The sequence below is a fragment of the Oryx dammah genome, unplaced genomic scaffold (genome assembly GCF_014754425.2).
Source record: "Oryx dammah isolate SB20612 unplaced genomic scaffold, SCBI_Odam_1.1 HiC_scaffold_5, whole genome shotgun sequence".
NCBI lineage: Eukaryota > Metazoa > Chordata > Mammalia > Artiodactyla > Bovidae > Oryx > Oryx dammah.
This window is the reverse complement of record NW_024070189.1, coordinates 69,171,922-69,180,455: the sequence shown is the minus strand read 5'-3', so window position 1 is coordinate 69,180,455 and position 8,534 is coordinate 69,171,922. Positions and strand designations below refer to the sequence as shown.

The window sequence follows — 8,534 nt, the reverse complement described above, 5'->3', positions numbered from 1 at the left end:
TCCCCTAAGTGAGTGAAGTGAAGTCGCTCAGTCGTGTCTGACTCTTTGCGACCCCATGGACTGTAGCCTACCAGGCTCCTCCATCCATGGGATTTTTCAGGCAAGAATACCAAAGTGTGTTGCCATTTCCTTCTCCAGGGGATCTTCCCAACCCAGGGATCAAACCTGGGTCTCGGATTGAACCTGGGTCTCCTGTGTTGCAGGCAGATGCTTTACCCTCTAAGTCTCCAGGGATTTCCACTAAGGGCAGAACTTAAAGCTGACTCTATTACTTTCTACCAAGTTCCACTGACTAAAGTAAGTCACTCAACATCAACATGATGGGGAAGTAAGCTCCACTGACAGCAAACTCTAAAATGATGAGACATGAAGAGAGAATTAGAAACAATTAATATGATCTATTATATTTCTCAGAATTTATACCTCTATCATTCTCAATTTTATGATCTTAATGCTGGGTATTCAGATATTTCATAATTTCTTAGCATCCTATTTAATGTGCTCTACTAAGACCCAGTTAAGACGCTTACTCCTTGGAAGGAACGTTATGACCAACCTAGATAGCATATTCAAAAGCAGAGACATTACTTTGCCAACAAAGGTCTGTCTAGTCAAGGCTATGGTTTTTCCTGTGGTTATGTATGGATGTGAGAGTTGTACTGTCAAGAAAGCTGAGCGCTGAAGAACTGATTCTTTTAAACCGTGGTGTTGGAGAAGACTGCTGAGAGTCCCTTGGACTGCAAGGAGATCCAACCAGTCCATTCTAAAGGAGATTAGTCCTGGGTGTTCATTGGAAGGAATGATGCTGAAGCTGAAACTCCAGTACTTTGGCCACCTCATGCGAAGAGTTGACTCATTGGAAAAGACTCTGATGCTGGGAGAGATTGGGGGCAGGAGGAGAAGGGGACGACAGAGGATGAGATGGCTGGATGGCGTCACTGACTTGATGGACGTGAGTTTGAGTGAACTCCGGGGGTTGGTGATGGACAGGGAGGCCTGGTATGCTGCAATTCATGGGGTCACAAAGAGTTGGACATGACTGAGAGACTGAACTGAACTGAACTAAGACTCAGTAATAAAGATCTATGGGTTTCCTATGATCACAAACTATTTTCACTATAAAGAATCCCTTGAGGTCATATGTAGCAATTTCTTACATTCATGACTAGACATGCAACAGGTAAATACATAAATTTTTTCTTAGCTCTCCTCTACCTGTGGATCTAGTTACATATATTTATGGAAGAAACCATAGACAAATATGAAATAGAGTATGAAAAGATGAAAGTGTTGTCTTGTACTTGAATCTAGGGGGTCATTTTCTAAAACAATATACATTAGCCAAGGAATCAACCAATATAGTCAAAGCTGTGTTCTCCTTTATATTTTTTCATAGAAACTTATATAAACCACATCAAGATAAATTCAGAAATAATAATGAAATTAGATTTCATAAACTCTAAATGAGAAATAAGATTGTGCCTACATTCAAGAGGGAGGATGTTCCTCTCTACAAGTTTATGGAAATAGAAATGGAGAATTTTCTACTCTAAGTAGCTTGAAACAGACTAGAAGCAACTAAGCATGAATTTGAACTTTTACGTCCATATCACTAGTTACTCAGGTTGTATGTAGGCAGTAAGAAAACTTCAATCTACAAGGAACAAATTTCAAAGGGAAAGCTCTGATTGGGATAAGAAAAGCTCTAAGATTTCCCATTTTCCCAACCAATACCACCAAGCGGTACCTCCTGGTGGCAACAGTGATTATGTGTAAATTTCATTTTCATTTTACCTCTGAAAATGAAGGTAACACTGACAATTTACTCTTAATGTTGTTTCATTGATGTTTACTAGATTTACTTACTTCTGGGACCCAATAATTGCATTTTCCCATCAGCTGACTACTAAATTTCTAGACAGAAGTTATGGAAAACTCTTAGGAACAGTGAGACAAGGAGGTGAAAGTTGAAGAAAGAACCAGATGCAAGAGGTGATTTAGTTTAATAAAAATGTTCCTAATGTTTGTTCCATATCCTTAAAGTTGCACCCAGTTAATTGAACAAAATATTCCCCTCTGGTTGTTCAAGATGCTACAAAGGACTCTATTAAGTGGAGCTACTACCCTGAAGAGAGGCAAAACAGTAGGTAGAATTATTGGAAGCCAGGCCAGTCTCTTAATTTTACCTGCACTTGTATACCTACACACACTGGATTTTCCTCAACACAACATGCTTCCCCCAAAGAAATGATGCTCCTGGCTACTTCCTGAAGAAGGCTTGTTGTAGGAGACTGGAGCATTTTGTTTTCCATGTGCAAGCAATATTTCTGAGATCATATAGACAATTACACATACATTTGATAAAAGTAAGTACTCCAGAGGGTCCTTGAGACAAATATGAAACCACAGAGGAAGTGAGTCCCTAGATATCCATTAAACGATTTGTTTTTCTCTATTGCTTGGCATTTTTCTTAAAACAAGACTCTATGTGGGAGGGTGGGTAGGGATAAATTACTTTGTTTATCTGGTATTTTATTATCCTGGGTTGCTTAAATATGTCCCTCATTTTGGCTTCTTATGGAGCCTCATTTATTTGGGTGATTTTCTGACTCATCAACAAGTATGCTCTGTTAAATCTTTATTGAATTGACCTAAACATAGTAAATTTTACTTTTTCCAGTAGCAGCCACATACAGAAAGGATATTTCTCTCTTGCAGATTCAAAAGGCATTGTCCCTCAGGACAAACATAGCTATTCATCATCATGAAAACTGGCCATCTTGGTTTTAAAATAATTTATTTCCTAATGGCTTTCCACAAGTGAAATTTAAATATATTAAAAGAAATAAAGTTTTTTTTTTTTTTTTAATATTCACTTGCAAGACCAGGGAATTCCCTGGTGACCCAGTGGCTAAGACTCCATGCTCCCAATGCAGGGGGCTCAGGTTCAATCATTTTTCAGGGAACTAGATCCCACATGTCACAACCAAGAGTTCACATCCTGCAACTAAAGATCAAAGATCCTGCATGCTGCAACTAAGACCCAATCCAACCAAATAAATAAATAAATAAAAATTTTGAAAATACTCAATTATATAGAACAACAACAAAAATCTCAAAATTTGTATGCAGACACAAAGGACCCCGAGTGGCCAAAGCAATCTTGAGAGAGAAAAACAGAGCCGGAGGAATCAGGCTCACTGACTTCCAGCAATATTACAAAGTTACAGTCATCAAAACAATATGGTGCTGGCACAAAAATAGAAATATAGATCAATGGAGCATAAAAGAAAACCCATAAATAAACCCATGAACCTACAGTCAGTTAATCTATGACAAAGACTACGCAAGACAAGACCACACAACATTGGAAACATAGTGCCTTCAACAAATGGTGCTGGGAAAACCGGACAGTTTTATATGCAAAAAAATGAAATCAGATCATTCTTTAACACCATACACAAAAATAAGCTCATAATAGATTAAAGGCTTAAATATAAGGCTAAACACTATAAAACTTCTAGAGGAAAACATCAGCATAACACTCTCTGACAAATCACAGCAGTATCTTTTTCAATCTGTCTTCCAGAATAATGGAAATAAAAACAAAAACAAACAAACGGGACTTACTTAAACTCAAAAGTTCTTGCACAGCAAAAGAAACAATAAACAAAATGAAAAGACAACCCACAGATTGGGAGAAAATACATGCAAATGATGTGACTAACAAGGAATTACTCTCTAAAAATTTACAAACCGCTCATAATGCTTAACAGCATACAAACAACCCAATAAACAAATGGACAGGGGGCAGAATCAAGATGGCAATGAGGGAAGACAGAGTCTGTGTCTCCTCAGGCCTAGGATACTCACCAGGTGCTGGTGGGGGACCTCTGGCAGACAGGCTGCAGGAGAAGCCCTGGGGGCAACCTGGTACTGGATAGGGGGAAGTGGGGGAGGTTGAAGTTGGGGGACCAACGGCTGAGGGGCTGCTGGGGGAAGGGGAGAGATTTGGGCTCAAAAAACAGTTTGGGTGCAGGAGTGGTTTTGGTTCCCTGGGTGGCAGTAGAAACACGTCCGCACAGCCGAAAGGGAGGATTCTCCTGGGATTGGAGGATCCACTGAGGGAAGCCTCTGGGGCTCTCCATCACTCAGCCAGCTTGACTGACGGGCTGCTGGGAGAGGGGGAGTCATTTGGGTGTCTTTGGGTGCTAGGAGCAACATGATTGCTTGGCCAAGAGAGACCCCTGATGGGATCAGAGGATCCATTGAGGAATCCCTTGTGGTTCCCATTTCACTTGGCCCCAGGAAGCCTTCTGGGGCCCCCTGGGCCTCTGCCTTCTGAAGCCCCATCTGCCCTCTGGGGCCCTCTCTACCCTCCAGTTGAGCCCTCACCCCTTTGGGGCACTCTCTACTCTTCAGGGGCTCCTCTACCTGTGTGGGTCCTGCAGACATGAGAAGGAGGGGGGGAGGTTCCTGTGGAGAGAGGAAAAGGTGGGCCGCTAGGGGAGGATCTTGCAGGATTCCAGGAATAGGTAACTGACTGTTCTTCCCCCACCCACTCAGCCCTGGGGAGACTCCTAAGGTCCCCAGGCCACCTTCTCCACCCTTTGGAGCCAACTCCATCCTCCAGGGCCCCCCTCTACCCTCCAGGCTGCCCTCTGCCTTCTAGTTTCCAACTCCCTCTGGGACCCCTTTTTCCTGGGGCACCCATCCTCTTTCTAGGGACATCCATCTGGCCTCTGGACTGGGCACTCTGCTTTCCAAGTTTCTCCTCTGCCCTCCAGGGCCCTCTCCTCCCTTTGAGGCCCTCTTCCTCCCTCCAGGCTGATCCCTCTGCTATCCAGGAGTCTCCCTCCATCCTCTAGGGTCACCCTCTGTTCTCTGGTTTCCTCCTCCCTCCAGGGTCCCTCTCCTCTGTGGACCCCTTCACTCCTGCAAACTCCACTACTGGAAACCTCAGGCCAAACTACTAGTGAGACAGGAGCAGAGACATACCCATAAAAAAAAAAAAAAAAAAGAAAGAAAGAAAGAAAAAGAAATGACAAAAAATACATTACAGATGAAGAATCATGGTGAAAAACTACAAAACCAAATAAATGAAGAGGGAATAGGCAACTTATCTGAAAAAGAAATTAGAGTAATGATAGTAAAAATGTTTAAAAATATTGAAAGTAGAATAGAGAAAATGCAAGAAATATTTAACACATTTAATAAAGACATAAAAGAAATAAAGAAAAAGCAAACAGTGATGAACAACATAATCACTGAAATTAAAAATACTCTAGAAGGAATTGATAGCAGAAAAACTGAAGCAGAAGAATGATTCCAGTGAACTGGAAGATAGAATGATGGAAATAACTGCTGAGGAGCAGAATAAAGAAAAAAGAATGAAAAGAGACAGTCTAAGAGACTGCTGGGACAATATTAATATTAAATATTAAATTAAATTAAATTAAATATTAAATCCCTATATTCAAATTATAGGAATCCCAGAAGAGAAAGAGGAAAAGAAAAGTTATGAGAAAATATTTTAGGATATTATAGTCAAAAACTTCCGTTACATGGGAAAGGAAATAACCGCCCACGTCCAGGAAGTCCAGAGAGTCCTGTACAGGATAAATTTAAAGAGAAATGCACCAAGACACATATTAATCAAACTAATCAAAATTAAACACAAAGAAAAACCATTAAAAGCAGCAAGGGAAAAACAAAAAATAACATACAAAGAATCCCCATGAGGGTAACAGCTGATTTTTCAACAGAAATTCTGTAGATGAAAAGGGAGTGACAGGATATATTTAAAGTATGAAAAGGGCGGGGGGGGAATATACATATACATATATATATATATATATATAGTCACGATTACTCTATAGATGTTCAGATAAATCTGAATAGAAGAGTGAGTCTTAATTTTAAAGATCTCGAAGCAGTCAGAGCTCTGACTTGTACTCTGATAAGGGAAGATTTTGGACTTTCTATCGATATTCCGCTGGAGAGACTGATTCCTACAGTTCCCTTGAGACTCAACTATATTCACTGGGTAGAAGATCTGATCGGTCATTAGAACTCTGACAAAAACCCCCCGAAGAGGAATTGACATAGGTACTGGGGCATCCTGCATCTGTCCTTTACTGGGAACCACCTTAAACGGCTGGTATTGCCTTGTAACAGAAGTAGATGATATGTGCTTCAACTACGCAAAGAAGAATGTGGAGCAGAATAACTTAGCTGATCTTATAAAAAGGGTTAAAGTACCACAGAAGACACTCCTGACGGATACTCTTAAAGAAGAATCTGAGATAATTTATGACTTTTGCATGTGCAACCCTCCTTTTTTTGCCAATCAGTTGGAAGCCAAGGGAGTAAATTCTTGAAATCCTTGAAGACCCCCACCCAGTTCTGTAAATATAGGAGGAATCACAGAGATCATGGCAGAAGGAGGTGAATTAGAGTTTGTTGAAAGGATCATCCATGACAGTTTACAGCTTAAAAAAAGATTAAGATGGTATAGCTGTATGCTGGGAAAGAAATGCAACCTGGCTTCTCTGAAGGAAGAACTTCACATACAAGGGGTTCCTAAAGTCACCTATACTGAATTCCACCAGGGTCGGACAACAAGATGGGCTTTGGCTTGGAGTTTTTATGATGATGTAACAGTACCATCACCACCCAGTGAGTGAAGAAAACTAGAGAAGCCAAGGAAGCCCATTACGTTTGTAGTCCTGGGGTCTGTGATGAAAGAACTAGCCTTCAAAGCATCATCTCCGGGTCCTGAGACAGTGGAAGGCATCGTGGTTGTGACAACATGGTTTGAAAAAAGCCTCATTGATCTAAAGGTCCAGCATAAACGAATTCCCTGTGGAAAGGAGGAAACCAGCCTTTTCCTAACGGCCATAGAAAACTCCTAGATTTACTTAAAGAGGAAGAAAAGAGACCGAGTGAGACAACTGAGAGAAGTGCCCCTCGCTCCCAAGAATGTCATCGAAGCCTTAGAAGAGAAAAAGTCTCCCTCCGGAAGAGTCTGGCAGTAGCCAGGATGTTGCCCAGGGCCCCCAGGAGAGTGCCTTGGGGGGCCTTGCTCCACCAGAAGGTGAGTCTGCCACTGTGGGGGCCACGGCCCCAGCCAGGACTCACTTTCTCAGGAGGAAAACCCAGAACCCATGGAGGATGAAAGGAGTGAGGAAAAGGGGAACATGGAGGTTCTGGAAGGTTGTAAAGGCTCTAGTAATGGAGCCCGGGACCACGAGGCTCCTGAGCCCTTCAGCAGCCCAGTGTCTAAAAAAGGGAACCATCTCCAAGGAGTGGCTGGATGTTACTTTTTCAAGTGTCTGATAAACGTTAAGAAGGAGGTAGATGATGCCTTAGTTGAAATGAACTGGGTTAAGGGCCAGAACAGGGATTTGATGAACCAGCTTTGTACTTATATACATAACCAAATTTTTAGGCTTGTTGCTAGTTAACTCCAAAATTCTTGCACAGTTGGGAAAGTTCTATAAAGCAGCTTGATTTGAAGAGTGGCCTGGGGCAGGGGGGTGGCAAGCTGAATTCCATCATTAGCCCACTTGTAACATTATGTGTAATTGTCTTAAAAAACCAACAAATAAGTCCATTTTTAAACACCCGCCTCCTTTAAAAAAAAAAAAAGAAAAAATACAGGGCATTGTAGTATGGTAGTTCAGAGAAAAAATTGTGGTGATCAGCATCAACAAAATGCCATAGGTAAACTCATAAGGGATTTAAAGGACGTGAGTCTGAGTGAGCTCCGGGAGTTGGTGATGGACAGGGAGGCCTGGCGTGCTGCGATTCATGGGGTCTCAAAGAGTTGGACACGACTGAGCGACTGAACTGAACTGACTAAGCTGATCACCTTTGGAGAAGGAAATGGCAACCCACTCCAGTATTCTTGCCTGGAGAATCCCATGGACAGAGGAACCTTGCGGGCTGTAGTCCATGGGGCCACAAGAGTCAGACACGACTGAGTGACTTTGACTTGACTACTCTATAGCCAAGATTATTTCCAGCCACAGAACTCTAAAAGGTCAGTTTTCTTAATAATCCCAAAAAAGGACAATGGCAAAGAATGTTCAAATTACCATACAATTGCACTCATTTCACATGGGAGCAAGGTAATGACCCAAATCCTTCAAGCTAGGCATCAATGGTACATGAACTGAGAAGTTCCAGATGTACAAGCTAGATTTAAAAAGGCAGAGGAATCAGAGATGACAATACTCATTGAAACATAAAGAAAGCAAAGGAATTTCAGAAAAACATCTACTTTCTGCTACTCTGACTACAATACTAAGGGCTCTGACTGTGTGGATCACAACAAACTGGAAAGTTCTTAAAGAGATGGAAACACCTGACCACCTTACCTGTCTCCTGAGAAACCTGTATACAGGGCAAAAAACAACAGTTAGAACCAGACATGGAACAATGGGTTGGTTCAAAATTGGGAAAGGAGTACATCAAGGCTCTATATTGTCATCTTGTTTATTTAACATCATGCAGAATGCAGGCTGAATGAA

The 8,534-nt window shown here is 41.6% G+C and overlaps 1 pseudogene; it reads left to right on the top strand.

The window, feature by feature from the left end:
• The first annotated feature begins 1,171 nt into the window (after window positions 1-1,171).
• LOC120864526 lies at window positions 1,172-7,709 on the top strand (annotated as a pseudogene).
• The last annotated feature ends 825 nt before the right edge of the window (window positions 7,710-8,534 follow it).